We start from the raw sequence: 15,634 nt of genomic DNA, 5'->3' as shown, positions 1-15,634 counted from the left end.
GAAGTCTATGGAGGTCAGTGGTGTTATTGCATGTGGCAGCCTGTTTAAACATGTCCCAGTCAGTTGTGTTGAAGCAGTCCTGAAGAATCTCTGATGATCCTTCTGGCCACACTTTAATCTGTTTGTAAACTGGTTTGGGGACTTTAATGAGTGGTCTGCATGCAGGCATTAGCATAACAGTGATGTGGACTGAAGCTCCGAGGTGGGGGAGGGGGAGAGCTTTGTAAGCTCCTCTCTGTGTGGTGTAAACAAAGTCCAAAATGTTATTACCTTGTGTTGGAAAGTTGATGTGCTGGTGTATTTTTGGAAACACACTCTTAAGGTCAGCATGGTTGAAATCCCCAGCTAAGATGAGAAAAGCATCGGGGTGTGCTGTCTGCTGCTCACTGATGTGCTGGTACAGTTCATTAAGTGCGTCGTTCCTGTTGCAGCTGTTGTTCGGGGGAATGTAAACTGAAATGAGCGGTATATTCCCTCAGCAGATAGAAAGGCCGGCACTTAATAATCATTAACTCCACCAGGGGTGAGCAGTGTTTGCTGATCACAACAGTATCGCGGCACCACGCGTCATTGATGTAAACACAAAGCCCGCCACCGCGGGTTTTTCCTCCCGCGATGAGAGCTCTGTCCGCTCGATAGCACGTCAGCTGGTCGAGCTGAATAGCGCCGTCTGGAACGCTTTTGCTGAGCCATGTTTCCGTGAACACAAAAACACAACAGTCTCTTACAGTCCTCTGAGTTGAGCATAGTAAACGAATGTAGTCCAATTTATTATCCAACGAGCGTACGTTAGCCAGTACGATGGTGGGGATAGATGGCTTGTGTGGGTTAGCCGTTAGCCTAGCCCGGATACCTCCGCGCTTCCCCCTCTTCTGCTTCCTCTCACACCGCTTGTGGCGCCTCCGCTGTGGGCGAGATGCAGTAGTGGGGGTCAGTGATGGTGAAGGCCTCCGTAGCAGATCGAGATCCCGCAGCTGTTCCGCGTGCGCGGAGTTTAACTGTAAAAATGTGGTACGGCCGACATCGAGCAGAAACTCGCGACTGTATTTGCGCTTACAGACAGGTAGACGCGACGATAACGTATTTTTAATATAACGTATTTTTAATATAACGTCCGTGAATGTCTTTTGTCATATTTACATAAGATTTTACACAATCAGCACTTTTTGAGGTGTTAATAGATGGATATGGTTAAGGTTACACTCATGTTAATTTGTTATCTTATTTGTCGTGTTTAGACTGAATGTATGTTAGTCTCCTAAAGGAAACGGCATTATGTAATAAAGACTAGCATAATTATTATGAGGCTGTTGAAGTGGTTATTGTTAAAAGTATGTTTTACATGTAATATTTCAGACTTATTGAGCTCGTGTTTTCACTGTGTCAGCGCCGAGAGTTAAAGACACAGAAGCTGTTTGTGTGAAGAGTCACAGACTGTGTGAGGAGGAGGCGGTGTTCTCAGCTTCTTCTGAAGAGAGGGACAGATGAGTTTAAGGAGAGTAAACTTCAGAATTCTATCAAGTTATCTATATTTTAACTTAGACTAAAATAATGTTAGTTTTTTTGTAGAGGTTGAAATCCAGAGACAAGATAACTTCATTCTTTTGAGACTGATGTGAATTCTTTTTTCTTTTTTTTTGTGGAAAATTAATGTTTCTGTTGTGTCGTGCCTGTTTACTTCACATTTTGATGCAACAACAGTGTGATTATATGTTTATATTTTATTGAAACGATTGATGTCCCTGCAGAACTCAAACTAACTGGAGTTAAGGACACAGAAGTCTGCTTGTGTGAGGAGGAGGAGGTTTTCTCATCTTCTTTGGAAGAGAGGGAAAGATAATTTAAGGAAAGTAAACTTCATAATTTCATGTTATCAGTTATCAGGTGTGTTTTTTTTTTAAGAGTAAAATAATGTTTTTTATTTATTTTTATTTTTTTATTTATTTTTTTTGTAGATGTTAAAAGCCAGTGACATGGGAGAGCATCATTCTTTAGAGATTTTATGTAAGTTATTTTTAGAAAATAAATGTTTCTGTTTTCTCCTACCTGTTTCCTTCACAATTTGATGCAACAACAGTGTGATTACGTGCTCATTTTATTATAACCATTGATGTGTTTTTCATTGCAGAATCTCACATTCTCATAATTTTGTTAATCCTTTTATAGTCTAGATAAATAGTTATTGTAGAAGTAATTCATTCTGATATTTATGTATGAATAAATCTTAAATTATATGATAGCAAACATGTATGTTCAAAATAAAATACTGGTCTCCCAGACTAGCAATGGAGGGCATAAATTAAGAGAATAATACAAATATTTATTTGTTTTCCAAAAATTAGCAGAGTTTGTATGGGTCTGGAACAACATGGGAGAGTAAATTATGACCATTTTTATTTGTTGGTGAACTAACCATTTGAATTGCAGCCCTCCATGTACATGAAAAATGTTTAGGTATGTGAATGTCATGTCTGTTTTAATGTTTGAGTAAAGTAGCTTTCTGAAAGCAATATATTTATTCAAACAATATCAGATGCCCTCACACTAGTGCTGTCATTATAGCCTTCATGAGAGCTGTGGCGGACTGAGACATTAAACAACCACACAAAGTGTCGAAACTTTAAAACAGATTATTAACCTATCCTTACGGATGTGAAAACACCTCAACCTGAAAATGGATAGTTTAATTAAATGTTTTATTTTTTCAAATGTGTTTCTCTTTCTAGGCCACTGATGAAGAGCAGGCAGTGAATGGGATGAATGCTGGTCAAAGAAGATATTGTCCTTTCTTCTAAACTAATGCAGTAGTGGTTTTAAAGGAAGACGCTGTCCTGGATGATGTAAAATATGACACATACTGTGCTGATTGGGCTACTTCATGACTACATCAATTATGATAAAGAGATCATGAAAAATGACATTGATGCATGATCTGTATTAATGGACTATGAAACAAACTGTAAGTCTATAATTTGTAAAAACAATGTTAAAAGCTTGTTCTGTGTTGTTTAGTATAACATAATATCAATGTTAATGTTGTGGTTTATTTGTGTATGGTCATGCCAGAATAGTTGGTAAAGAACCTAACCAATGCTTTATTTTTTAACTCTGTAGCTGTTAATACCATCCTTTTCTGCATTTCTTCTTACATTACTGTTTGACTTTTCTCTTGTTTTTAATAAATATTTTCTTTTTGATAGTTATTATTTGTGTGTAAAAGTGATATTTAAAATGAACAAGATTTGTAGGTTTAATGCCTAACTCAATTTGGGTTAATTTTAGCTTAGCAATGCGGTGTTTCCCCACAACCTTAGACTCAGGGTGTACGCACACTAGGCACGGTTGCCATGAACCAGGCCCGAGTACGATTGTCCCCCCTCCCCACTCCCCCTCTGGCCTGCACTCACATATAGGGTTTCAGCATTCGTGCCGGAGCACGCTTACGTCATTATGTTGCGACGGTTTCGGGATAAACAGGAAGAGCGGCGCTCTCTGAACACAATGGAGTCTATCGCTCTGTTTTCTTTGTGGATAATTTTGTGTCCTTTGGTCCACAGCTCTCTCACAGCCTGTTGTTAAACAGATGTGTCGCCTTAGTGGCGCAAAAATTTTCACGTAATCGTGCTGCTCGTATGAGGATGTTTGCAAGGTACCAGCTGAAGTGCAAAGTCGCGCTGAGCTCAAAAACGCTGCCTTGTCAAGCTTTACATGCAAAATGAAATCAAACACTTTCTAAATACAGTACTTTTCCTTCTGAAATACAGTGATAAAAAACACCGGCTCTGGTTTATGAAACCCTGCAATGTAGTAATTTTAAACCATAAATAAAAGCAACCCAGCAGGCTCGATTAAATGTAATAACCCAACTGGTTGGGTTAAAATAAGTCAGCATTGGGTTCGTCCCTTTTTGACCCATCGCTGGGTTGCCAAAATAACAAAAATTGCAATTTTAGAGTGTACCAATATGGCGGGGCGGAGGCTTCACTTTCATGACGTCATGAGCAATCCAGTTCTCTATTATAGATCAGTGGTTGTGAAACATTTGTAACTGCACTAAATTTGATTTGAGAGTTGCAGTAGAGAGGACGATTTTTAGTAAATAGCATAATTGCATAATCCATGATTCAAAAAGACTACTTTAAGGCTGTTTTATGGTCCATTCTGCAGCATAAATAGTTGGAATGACATGAGGGTGAATTAATTACATATTTTCACTTTCTCTTCCTCCCTGTCCTACATTTCTCTGCCATTCCTCAAATTATCTGGATTCTCTGGTCAAGCAAAGTTGAAGCACTTCATGTCATTTCAGTAAATGTTAGTATGGCTTTAGGTTCAACGATTTAGACTGCAATAACACAGCTTCCTCAAACGTTCATTAGAATTTATGAGATTTCACAAGAGAAACCAATCCAGCTTGTATTTCCAGCTCTAAAATTAGCTAATCTTAAACCCGGGTGATAATTACTTGACCTCTAATGCACCTAAATGGTAGATTAATGATGGAAAATATGACAGACATCCAACATATTCATATATAATATGCAATAGAAATAGGACTGTCTAGCTTGATTTTAGAGAGAAACCAATATTTCCTTAAATTACTACAGAATCCTCTAGTGATAAAAACACCTATTTCATACTTTTGGACTCTCATTAGATAGTGATTGAACTGCAAATCCAGTGTTTACCTAGACCTATGCTTCACATTTATGTAACACATTTATTTAGACAAGAAATACCTTACCTTATAAAACCATTCAGAGAGAGCACTGGACCCAGTGGATATTTAGTGATTACTGGATAAAGTGTTAAGTATTTATCACATATTAAAATGGTCAAGTGTAATGGAATTGTTATTTGTCTTTTGAGTGAAAATTTTTACATAATAACTGTTGCACCCACCTGCAACGTGTAATATTTGGTTTCCATAATCCACATATGAAGTGTCTTCTAATAAATGCGGTAGAAGGTGAAATTTGTAGTGAAATATTCTGAGAAATGTTCACATTATTAAAATAAACTGCCTGTGTGTTAACCACCTGCTTCTCCAAGGATATGCAATATTTTATATATTAATATATTAGTCTCTGTGTTTAAGACATTGAAGTGTCAAGACTAAAGAAAGACTGACAACTATGGACAAATTGGGTTACAAAATGAAGGCTTTTTTTAATTCAAAGCATAGGTATTCCATCATGTTGAGAAAAATGAAGTTCAGATTGTCTTACAGAAGTGTCTGACACCACCTACAGACACTTCCCAAAACTAAACTGAGATAATATGCTTTCATGTCTGACTTTTAGTACTGTTGTTTCCAGTTTGATCTGTGAGATGTGTGAGATTTAAACAGGTGCATATTTATTTATTTATTTATTTTTACTTTATTTATTTATTATTTTTAAATATGTATGTAAATTATCTTATTTATTTTATTGCATCAAGTGTCTCACTGCTAATTTAAATTAATGACTTAAACATTAAAACATTTCATTATATTCATTAATTGATACACTCGCTCACTGAAGTGCTTATTAAGATGTGCTTCCTGACATGTACTGTATATTATGGTTAAAAGTATCTTATTGACAAGTGATTCATCACAAACCTCTTACTTCTTTGACTGGAATGCTGTATTGACCAATCAGTAGTGAGGACTGGACCTATCAGTCATCACCCACACTCCTTTGTATTCAATTATTTATTTGTCAACACAAACATTACCTACATTGATATCCGGGTCCTATCAAAACTCAAAATCTGCAGTTGACACAAACAAGTCGAACTCAATAATTCCATTCACATTTGACCTAATGCTTTTCACAGTTTTGTCAAGCTTTTTTTTTTCAGTTCACCGATCACATTATTAGATTGATTGTGAAATTTGCCCTCGCCAAAGGAGCCCCTCTGCACTTATCAATAACTTTGAGTTGGTTTTTCAAACTCACAAACATGTCAATAAAGCTTTCATTGCCATTTTTTTTTTTTTTTTAGCAGATAGCTGAGGCATCCTGTTGTTTGACGTAAAAAATAGGAGTCTATTAATGGACATCTATTAGGATGTTAAATGAATAGTTCATGCGAAAATGAACATTTTGTAATTTATTTTTATTTTTTTTTCACACTAACCTATATGGATAACAGGTTTTTCATTGATAAACCCCTTACGCTATTCCTACGACCTATGTCAAAACTGAAATACAACTAAACAACTAAATATGTATTAAAATACAAAATATGTATTTTGCATGCTACAGTACAGACTACATGACGGCAACAGTTTTTAACAGTTCCAACAGTTTTTCTGATAATTTACTCACCCCCATGTCATCCAGGATGTTCATGTCTCCCTTTCTTCAGTCACAAAGAAAGTATCAGTTGCAATATAGTGAAACAATCGGTCATTTTCTTAAAAATAAAATAAAATAAAAATGTTTACACTTTTTAACCCCAAATGCTTCTATCTGTGTACAACAGTTCAAGACAGGGTATGGCTAAAAACTTTAGAAGTTGGAGGAGAAAATGAGTTGGGAGTTTTTCAACATAGCCTAACTGTACCCTGACAGATTTACCCTCAGTGCAGAGCACAGCATCTTCTCCACAGTAATCAGCAGTGTTTGGGAAAGTTACTTTTAAAAGTTATGTTTTACAATATTGCATTACTCCCTAAAAAAGTGACTAAACATATTACTTAGTTACTTTTTATTACTTTACTTTAATATTAAGTTACTTTTCAGATTAAATTAAGTTTGTGTTACTTTTTCATTACGTTTTAAATGTGAGCAGGGCTTGATTGCTTTTAAAATAAGACCTTCTATTTATAACAAGTGTAAAAGCCCTTTCACACCAAAAACTTTTAACTAGCTAGCACCATGCCACAAAAAAGCTATGAAACTGGGGAGGAGTAGAAAGAGGATGAAGGGGTCGAGGGAATGGGATGATGGTCAGGTTGATCAGGGCATTTTGAATTGATGGCTCAAGTAGACTCAGGGTGGGGGTACCATCTCTAGCATATGTGACCAATCACGGAAAGTAGGGACACAAGTCGGTTCTGGGGCATTTTGAGTTATTCACAGATTCTGAAAGTGTAGTCTCCAAGCTTTCCAACGATGTGTAACACATGGAAATCTGATAATATTTGGAGAAGCTGTGGCCATTTGAAGGTAGGCACTCAAAAAAGCTGAAACAGCAGAAATAGCCTCTGAAGATTTACAATTCTCACTGCTGCGAGTGACAATGGGGCTCATTAACATCTCATTTAGATAAGCCATACCCCCTGCATAGCAATGACAGACACAACGGGAAAAATCGGACCGCATACTATTAATAATAAAGGAGAATGTGCATTGTAAATGTCAGTAATTTATCTTTTTTGACTTTTATAAAAATGATTTAGAGGCTGAAATATGTGAGTTTTATCTTTTTATAAAAAATCTTTAATCTTTCAAATGTGGCCATCATTTTTAATGTTATTATTTTAATGTTTATGTAAACAAAAAGTACATATTGATGCTAATTGTATTTGTTATTTGCTGGTTTTCTACATAAAACTTGGTGAATTGATTTCATTGTGTAGCATTAGGACTTTTTAACAGGATTCTGTGATAACCGATGAGCTATGAGCTAGCTAATAACAATAGGTAGATATGGAAAGGTCTAAACATGGACTAAACATGAGATAACGTGTACATGTTCTTAGAATGAACACAAAACAACAAACTTTGATGTTTATGGAAACTCACCACATAAGAAACAAAAGTATTCTCGCAGATCTCGATGCCTCCAATACATTCTTCCTCATCATCATCTTCGCTCAGTTGTAGATTAGGGATATTACAGTCTTATTATGCCGCTTTCATCGTTGCTAAGATCGTCTTCAGAATCAGTGAGCGCTTGTTTATAAGCATCCGGCTTGTCAAAGAAGTACTTCAAAACATTTTTGGTGTAACGGCCACGGTTCAGCTCGTCTGCGATCATCTTTGCGGCGTACATCTTCACTGAATTTTAAAATATAATCTACAGCCGGCCAGAGCGCTGCATACTAAGTAGCCACGCGTCCCTCGGAGGCCGGGGGCAATAACATAAGAAACAAAAGCCGGCTTATCCAGTATGGAAATACAGACAGACAATGAAACACCCCTACTGCGTTCTAGAATCTCTGACAAACGACCTGATTTCAACCTCAAAATGTACGCTTTTAAATATACCAATACTGCTATCTCAAACACGGAGAGGCTTCTTTGTGATATCAACTAAAAGATTCTGAAAAAAAACGCTTCTTTCTCATTTTGCTCAAAAGTTGTGCTGCCGACTTGTGTCACTGGTTTCCGTGACGGGTCACATATATTTAGGCCAGACAATGAGGACCCCCAAAGTTGGGAAGAGCTGAGATAAGCGTGAGCTCAGAATGCCTGATCATACGGAGAGAATGCAGAGGCTGTTTAGTTCAGGCGTTTGATGGTTAACACAGGTTCTTGTTTTCGTAAGTCTTTAGAAGTACGAATGTGTGAGAATGAGAGAAGCTGGGCAATCACAGTCAGTGGTTATTCATAGGAATAATTGATCCCTCAAGTAGGTTTAAATGCACATGAGGAGCTGGAATGAGCGTAAGATGTTAAGTTGTAGATGGACGATGGGTCAGTTGATGGGAAAGGAAGCTTTGAGACAGTTCCCACCAGAGAGGTATCCTGGAGATCATGCATGGAGCAAGGCAATTAATAATGGCTTCTTGGGAAGCCTATTTGGTGTTTGGTCTGTGGTATGACCGACAAGAGATGCATGTTTATTCCGGAGCCAAGTCTAACTTCTGAAATGGGAAACAAGACAAAGAGTCGGTTTAAGAGATTAAGGAGTCATGGTATGGAGTTGCTCAGAGGAGGAATTGTTTTTGAGTAGATTGACAGGGCCTATGCGTTAATTGGATAACTGCCAAACATAATCTTCCCTTGTTTATGGTTTCAATTTCTACTGCATAGTCTGAGCGCATGAGTAGATTTGGAATATTCAAGCCCCCAAGAATGGCTTGTAATGACTATGGGATACGTTTCATAATGCTGTGGAGACTGCTCTTGACTGTGGATTGTAGGAACTGAATTCTGGAGGCTGTTCAGAATCAACCCGGCAGCCACCATATTAACTGCTGACTATGTTAGGTTCTTGATAGGAGTGCAGAGATGTTTTGCAAGTCAGTCTGCTGGTGTTGTAGGGTTACGAGAGCAAGAGTCCCTCGCATGGCTCCATCAGAGAATGTACAGGTGTGAAGGTGCCTGCAGTTAGACAAGAGGCAGCCCTGATAGAGGCTAGTGAAAGAAAGGATGTTGGGATGAAAGGATGTCTTTGAGTGGTGGGGGGGTTGAGGATGAGAGGATATAGGAGGGGGAGGAGGTAGGGGAAGGTAGGGAGAAAGTGCAATTGAGAGGTAAAGAGAGGGTAGAGTAAGCTGCAGGAAGGGTGGAAGAAGGGATGTTGGGATGAAAGGATGTCTTTGAGTGGGGGGTTGAAGATGAGAGGATATGGGGGAGGAGGTAGGGGAAGGTAGGGAGAGAGTGTGATTGAGAGGTAAAGAGAGGGTAGAGTAAGCTGAAGGAAGGGTGAAAGAAGGGATGTTGGGATGAAAGGATATCTTTGAGTGGAGGGGGTTGAAGATGAGAGGATATAGGAGGGGGAGGAGGTAGGAGGAGGTAGGGAGAGAGTGCGATTGAGAGGTAAAGAGAGGGTAGAATAGAATGAAGAAAGGGTGGAAGAAGGGGATGTTGGGATGAAAGGATGTCTTGAGTGGGGTGTGTTGGAAGATGCAGGAAGGGATGGAGGGAGAGAGTGGGAGAATGGAAAGAGGTTTTGGAAATAGAATTGGAGGTTGAAGGAGACCGGCTGGTCTGTGTGTACAAACACTATAGAACATGCAATGCTCAATAGGTCGCTTAATTGCAGGAAGCCCCACTTTCTGAATGAAAGAGACGAACAGTAAGTCAGTGCATTACTGCAGCTGCCACTAGAAGCTTCCCAGTTTCTATAGAAACAGTCAGCAGTTTTAGACATGCACTTAGGACTGCACGTTCACACTGACTGGTCGAGCCTGAATAAGATAATGGTGCTGCTGTAAGCTGCAGGCTCGTCCACCTGAAGCACCCCCTTTTGGTGGGGTTGGCTGCAGGCTCTTCCACTGAGGTGCAGCCGTGGTGGTGCTGTTTTAACTATATGATCATTCACCTGAGGCGCTGCTGTGGTGGTGCTATTGTAGCTGTATGACTGATCACCTGAGGTGCTGCTGTGGTGGTTTTGCTGTTAGCTGCAGACTCAACCGCTGAGGCACTGTAGTGGTCGTGCCGTTTTAACTGTATGATCGTTCACCTGAGGCGCTGATGTTGTGGTGCTGTTGTAGGTGTATGATCGTTCACTTGAGGCGCTGCTGTGGTGGTGCTGTTGTAGCTGTATGATAATCCACATGAGGAGCCGCTGTGGTGGTGGTGTTTGCTGCAGTTTTAATAATGCTATTTGAGCAGAAGTAACAACATTATGACACGGTTGATGTCAGATTTTATAAGGAAAGAGGACTGTGATCGGGATGATGAGAGGTGAGCCTTGAGTGTCGCCAAGTGATATTGAATCGAACAGAGTGCCGTCCAGACCAGGCTAGTCCATCTGTCCTTCGAGAGAACGAGACTAGCAGAGCGGTACGAGGTGCTCCTGTATATATGGAGGTTTTAGAAGTCAGGTGATTGTTTGAGGCGTGGCCCTGCTCCCGAACTTTAGTTAATATCAATTAATCCATAATGAATAAACCTCAGGCTGAACATGAACATCTGTACTGTAGAATACAGGAGAAGAAGGTTCAACACTCTTCCGCAATAAAAAAAAAACAATAAAGCACAATTTTTAGTTTATCTAAAGTCATTTTTGCTTATTAGTATGGCTGAACCAGATCATCAAAGGTCAGCAGGAAACACATTACTTAATAAAATGTGATAATGTGTTATTTAACATATTTAATTATTGCAGGTTTGCGTCATATTCTGAGTTTGCATTTTACTGTTTTAATTATTTTTTGATGAATACTAATGTTTTTTTGTTTGTTTGTTTTTTTTTGGATGAATTAATGCACATTATAATTAGACTAGAACTACATCATGTTCACCCAGTGTACACAGCGCCTCTGTATTCTGATTTATCCCAATTCGGAGACAGGAGACTTGTCAGTACGGGAAAACAAAGTAACTGGCATTTTTGAAAAAGTTACTTAGATGTTTTCAGATATTTTTCTTTGTAATGCGTTACCCTCAACACTGGTAATCAGCCACAGTGTTTGAGGGAGGGAGGTTCAAGTTTTCCTTGGTCTGCGCGCAACAAGTGGGCAGGCAAAAATATGCTACAATTTCAGTTTTACATCACCTTGAAACAGCTAAAGATTCGTTTTAAAAACAAATTTTCATGACTTGGAATCCACTCGTTTGAAAGACAATAACTTTATACATGGTGCACTTTTAGATTTAAAATTTTACAGGATGTTTTCTTTCACTTAGAACTGTGTTACACACTGCATAAAAGGTAATTTTCAAAAATCCATAATAAGGGCACTTTAATTAATCCACAAAAAGAAGAAACACACAAGGAGAATATACACTCTATCACCACTTAAAGCTGCAGTAGGGAACTTTTGACGCTCTAGCGGTTAATAAACAGAACTGCTTGCGTCTTGCGGAAGAACATTGTAGCCGGAGCTACTTTTCTCTGTTTATGTCTATGAAGAATCACAAAGGTACTGGGTTACTCCGCCGCGGTACCCCCGAAGCAATCTAAAATAGTCAGAATATAAACACTTATTATAGGTGTACCCTAGTGATTCAGGACAAGCTAAAAACACGGTTTGGAAAATGGATTCATGATGTACTCGCTTATTATGTACATTTTTGTACATTTTGAACACAAACAAAGTTAAGGACCGCAGCTCTGATTGGTTGTTTTTTACCGGGAGCGGATAACTTTCTGCAAATGGCAATAGGACCACTGGGAGGAGCCAGAGGAGCTTGATTTTTTTCACAGATTATCTGCCTCATATTCTACTGTCAGGACATAATGACAGGTTTAAAAAAAAATGTAAAAAATATATTTTTACAAAAGTTCCCTACTGCAGCTTTAAACGTGTCAAACACAAACAAATAACTCAACAGGACAGGGAGTATATATACATATAGAATAAAAATGTATGTATTGAAAGAGTTTTTTTTTTTTTTTTTTTTTTTAGCAAGTTTGTTAAATGCTATCCTTCCGCTAAAAATAGTTCCTGACAGCAACAGTAAAAATCAAGAGAATGTTCCGAACATGCCTCATCAAATGGAGTTTAAATAAAAACAGAGAATAGGAGCTCTTATCATCCGCTGTGTCGTTTATTTTTTTAACACCATATATTATATTTTCTCACACATATCTGCTTATCTCTCCGTATGAGAAAACGTTTTTTTTCAGTCTTATTTTTAAAACAGACCGATTTGCGGCACAGCTTGAGTTTGCAATCGTCATTACAGTGTAAAGGCTGATTTGTTCTTCTGCGTTGGACCAATGCCGTAGACTATGCATCAGTTTTCATTTATACGTCTGCGTCGTTGTCTGCATTGATGTGCAGTACACATGCAAACCACTAGAATGCAGTGTCCACGGGCATGTTGCTGGTGTAACCTGCAGTACCAAAATAAAAGCCAAAGAAGAAGCGGCTCGTCAGAGAAGCATTATAGCCATGACAGTGTCAAATAAATATAAAATCATTCAATCATTATTTAAAACTACTGTAACATAAATTCTGAAGTTGATGTTAAGGCTGTAGGGTTGCGTTTGTGTGTGTATGACTTTTCTATCCCTCTGGGCTTGCGGTAGGCAAGGTTGGCACACACACGTTAACGAGAGCACCCAGTTGTGCCATGAGTTGCTGTAGGAGTATAGAAGAATAAAAGTGCATTGTTCACGTAATACTTGCATTTCGCTTTCTTTATTTTTATTATTAAGAGGAGACAACAACAGAAGAGAAGATGGCATTCTTTCAATGTCCACAAGGACTTGTACCATGACAGATCAACATTGTTGGTCACGGACAACTAGTGATGTATAATGCTATGTAGTGTAATAAATTATAAGACACTTGTTCAAGGTATAATATTAAAATATATTAAAGTGCACATAAACACACACAACTAAATATGGAGGGAGGGGTTCTAGCAGATCAATATCAGCACTTGTGGACCACGTAGAATTGACGTGTTAGATTTTTGGAGAGGTGCACATCAGGCTACGCTGTACTACATGACGTAGGTTCGACACAGAAGAATAAGTTGAGCTTAAACTGATGGACATACAGAATCATACATGAAACAGAAAAAAAAAATAACTACAGTAATATTCCCTTCTCACTTCACACACACAGATCAACATATCTTCGCATGAGAAGCATTTATTAGATGGGGGAAGGGCGGGGTCTCAAAATTCAAGATGAAAGATGCAACATAACACCAGCAGGGGTCTTTAAGCTCATTGTAAATGCATGTATAAGAAAGATAACAACATGGGGACTCATAATCAATGACAAACTTTGCATAATTCATAACTGTTTCTTTAAAACTTTGATTGAAAGCTTTTATTTTAGTATGTGTTATGATAGGTCAAGCAGTGCAAAGCAAAAGCAAAGTGTGAACCGCAGCTCTAGAAATCTTTGAAAGCAAATGCATGTTCTCTGTATTAATCATGCCATATCACCATTCTGAAGGTCTTAAGAACAATCCTGATGAAAGTGTAATGACATATCTGCCTTTATTTATTTTGACAAACACATTATACAAGCAAAAAGCCACAACAATATTAAATATTAAAAGGTTGGTTTTATTGCATTTCAGGCACTTGTGAAGTGTAAGCGCTTTATGTGTATATTTGCATACTCTCACACTGTCAAGCTACACTCATAAGGCAATATTTATTATAATAAGGCCAAGGCCTGCTGCAGGGCGCTGCCTTTGAGAGGCATGCAAGTATGGGTAATTAACACAGCCAATTATGGAAGAATAATCCCACATGGGTCTTAAAGAAGCTCACATCTGGAGTAGGATCAAACACATGGAGCCATGAGACTACTATGGCAAGACATCAGTCTAATGTAGGCCACTGTTCACTAGTTTGATCATGAGTTTTGGAAGAACAAACTGTTGTATACATCATAAATAATCCAAATTGCTACAGACATGTTTCATTTTAGCACTAATTGGTGCCACAATGCATTAAGAGGATTTGCTGTATGCAGCTCAGTGTGGGGAAAAAATGCAGTCAACACATTACAACAGCCTCAATTACGTACAGCTTATCAAAAATTTAGATCCAATAGCATACTGATTTAGATGGAAATGCTCTGGCGTCATTTGATAGTAGCATCACATTTGGTGAAGGTGAACAAAGATGCATAAGTTGGACAATCAGAGAAGGTATTATTCTGTCAGGTTTGTAAATCTGAGTTATTGATTACATTGTTCAAATTAACATGAAATACTTTCTGAAACTCATTTTAGTTCTAGTCTATATTTGCATTTTACTTTTTTGAAGTAAATTGGATGTTCCATGATATACAGTGTTGGGTAGAATTTGATTTTCTCTATCAGTAATTTAGTTAATCATAAAGGGGTTACATAGTAGACACAAGCCACATGATTGAAAAGGAAGAGAGAGTGTTATTTTAGTATCATTGAAAAACGATTTTTTTTTTCTATTTTAAGTGCTATTAATATTTTGAATTAGTTTTTATTTGAAGGCTTTTTTTTCTACATAATTTCAGTTATAGTCATTTTAGAACATCAATTAAAGGGTTAGTTCACCCAAATATAAAAATTCTGTCACTAATGACTCACTCAATGTCCGATTCGAGAACCGAGGAGCTGATGATACGCATGTGTGATACAGTGTGAAGCAGCCTGACACACAGTGTGTCTGAACTGAACTGGTTCTGTTGGTGATTTATTCTGAACTGATTCTGCTCTTATGTTATGAGCTCGGGTAAACCGAAGGCTTGAATCAAGGGCAATCATCGCCAATGACGGCTTTACGTCGAGCACAAAAAAAAAAAAGGTGAACCGTTTTCTTCAACAAGTCAATCTTTAGTTCGTTATCTGGCTCGGCTCGGTGTTCATCTTCAGTTTTCTCTTCACAGCAGTTCAGTCAGTGTATTGTTTGAGTGAATTAGTTACTCCGGGATATTGGTTTATTTAAACTCAGAGGGAGTGTCAGCTATGTTAAAAAAGGTTAACAGCTTTAGTCATTTGTGGATTACTGCTTATTGGAGACGCAAACCGTTTCAACCGATTCAGTTCAATTTGGTGAACTGGTTCAAGAAGATCCGGTTACATGCAGACTGCAGTGAACGCGCTCACAACAGACCCGGAAGAGAAGACAATGCCGTAATTTTTGCTATTTTTGGACCAAAATGTATTTTTGATGCTTCAAAAAATTCTAACTGACCCTCTGATGTCACATGGACTACTTTGAAGATGTTTTTATTACCTTTCTGGACATGGACAGTATAACGTACATACATTTTCAATGGAGGGACAGAAAGCTCTTGGACTAAAGCTAAAATATTTTAAACCGTGTTCTGAACGGAGGTCTTATGAGA

Source organism: Carassius gibelio, chromosome A1 (genome assembly GCF_023724105.1).
Source record: "Carassius gibelio isolate Cgi1373 ecotype wild population from Czech Republic chromosome A1, carGib1.2-hapl.c, whole genome shotgun sequence".
Classification (NCBI taxonomy): domain Eukaryota; kingdom Metazoa; phylum Chordata; class Actinopteri; order Cypriniformes; family Cyprinidae; genus Carassius; species Carassius gibelio.
This window is presented reverse-complemented; position numbering follows the sequence as displayed.